Raw genomic sequence first — 2,582 nt, 5'->3', positions numbered from 1 at the left:
CCAGTGGCATCCAGATGTTTCTGTTTTCCCACCCCGTGCACTGGCTGTCATTCTCCTCACGATCACGAGAGAGCTGCAGGTCCTCCAGACATCACCAACTTACCCAGCTATACCCAAGGGCAGGAAGAGGGATGTTTCTCCTCATGTGTCTCTTTAGCAGGGAAGAAAACCTTCCCACGAACCCTGCCTCTAGTCTTACCTTCCGATCCCACTGGTCCGCAGCGGGTCGTAGACTCGCAGGAGTCTGGTGAGGTGAGTACTGTCGTTTTAGGGTTTCTGGTTGGGAGCAGGCCCGGCCGCCGACGATGAAGGGCGAGCGAGTGACAGCGGGGGAGGTAGCCGGTAGTCTTCCCCTCTCAACGAAGGTCATATTTGTTCTCTGTTTTGTGCAGAGACGTGTGTGTTTGCATCCCCACTGCAAGGCTTCTCCTTGGTTTCTGGGGTGCTTATTGGGGCTTTTGTCCCTCCGATGCCGTTAGGTACCGTACTGATGAAGTCCAAGCAGGAGGGGGGACCTAGGCTCCTGACGCATGTGGAGAAGCTCAGGGCTGGACAGGGACCGGGGTGTCTGGGTCCAGGTGCTCGAGCAGCATCCTTAGCAACCTGTCTCTCGTCTTTCCTCTGGGCCGGCATCATCTCCAGCAGGCTCTTCCTTCCTGGCGGCGTGTGGGCCACCAGCACCTCCCGGAGGCCATCCTGCTGGCTCGGTCCCTTCAGAGAGAACACTGCTCTTCCCGTGAGGTCCAGCACGAGTCTGGGGGTGCTGGTCACTGGCTCCGCTTGGGGCGACTGAGATCACAGACGCACCTCATCCAGTCCCCGTAGCCAGCCCTGGAAGCTGGGGGAGGGGGCCGGACCCAGCTGGACTTAGAAAGCAGCAGTGGAGTTCTGACTGGAATGGATGCTGGGAGGAGGAACCACGGGTGGCCTGGCTGTCGCCAGAGTCTCAGGATCCTGAGGGGTCCAAATGTGCTTTTCCGGCTCCTCACCCTCGGAAAACGCTGTCTGGGTACACGACAGTCATGCCCGTGGGCTTTGCACGGGGCGTATGCTTTCTTAAACTATCTGATCAAGCGATGTTCCCACACTCAAAGAACAACACAGATGGTGTTTGTCACTCTTGCGAGAATAAATTTTGCATTCTTTTTAGAGGAGATAAAAAAGACGGCGTGAGAAAAGGTAATTATATAACCCGAGTTACGCAGACAGGAGAAGTTCTCACATCTCACGCCTCTCCCTTCTTTTGCGGGCTCCCTTTGCCCGTCGGTCCTCACAGGGCTAGACATGTGGAACCGTTTGCGTTGGGGAGACAGCGTGGGCCCATTGATGTCCCTGTAAAACCCATTCCATAGGATTAATAAATATTGCTTTTTTTATCCTTTTTGTTGGATTATTATCAAATGAGGTGTTAAACGCAGGCTCATGGGATGTGTTTGACGGCTAACAGTGAATATATGAATACGTTCTTAACAAAACGTCCCGCAGAAGCTGTAATCTCTGAATTGCGACAAACTTGGATAGAATCATCTTAATAGACTATAACGTATAAACTGCCTGAACTACTGTGATAAGAATTTTAAAAGCTGTTCAATGCAAAGCCCCAGTGCAATGGGTTAGAAAGCGGGCAGAAAAAGTCTCGATTCGAAACATTTTAATGCACGCTCGTCGTGAGGGCATGTGACGAGATGGCGGTGAAGACCACGTGATTATAAAGGAGGAGAGATTAGAAAAGCAAGCAAATTTTAAAGCATTCGAATAGCTCATGCCGCGGAAGTCACCTAGCGGAGTCCTTGGGTGGGGACTAGGACACTCCAAGTCTCCTGGCAGAGGGGTAGCCCTTAAAGAAACACTGCTGTGGGCGGACAGACCTGCAGTCTGAGGAGCTGCTGCAGCTGATTTGAGGGCCAGTGAGCATGACAATAGAGACTTAATGTCTACGCGCCTGTTCGGGGTGATGTGTTATTCAGCGATAGCTGACTGATACACCCACATCATCTCTACCTTCTCTTCAATCACTTTCCCCTTCAGCCTGTGTACGAAATGTTTTAGAAATCGTTTCTCTGTTACCTCACCATCTCCAGCTTCGTTAATTACTGTCGGAGACGACAGATGACAGACACCCGAGTGAACCGGGCTTAGCACACAGGGGAAATTCATTAACGCACGTGACAAGAAGTCCACATGGATCAAAGGGTTGAAGTAATAGTATTAGGCTCTCTTACCGCTCATCTCTCTGGGTTTATTATTTATCCTTATGGCAGGAAGTTGAGCCCTGAGAAGCTCCAGGCTTCCATATAACCTGTTCAGTAAATGCAGCAAAAACAAAGCTTTTCTTTTTCGATAGATGAATGACTGGGCTGTTGTCAGAACAAAGTCAAGCAAATGCCAGTTTGGCTAAAACTATCATTTTTGTCCAGCCGCTTGAATCATCACCTAATTTAGTCCCGTTAGGTTAAATCCAATACACTGGTTTAATCCATCATTTTAAATTCCCGAACAGATAATCATTTTTTCTCTTATTCATTATTTATTCAATTTTAAAAAAAACTGGATGCCTACAGTTCGCCAGGCCTCCGCCGAGT

This window comes from Pteropus vampyrus, unplaced genomic scaffold, assembly GCF_000151845.1.
Source record: "Pteropus vampyrus isolate Shadow unplaced genomic scaffold, Pvam_2.0 Scaffold608, whole genome shotgun sequence".
Taxonomy (NCBI): domain Eukaryota; kingdom Metazoa; phylum Chordata; class Mammalia; order Chiroptera; family Pteropodidae; genus Pteropus; species Pteropus vampyrus.
The sequence above is the reverse complement of the archived record's forward strand: the minus strand, read 5'-3'. Positions refer to the sequence as shown.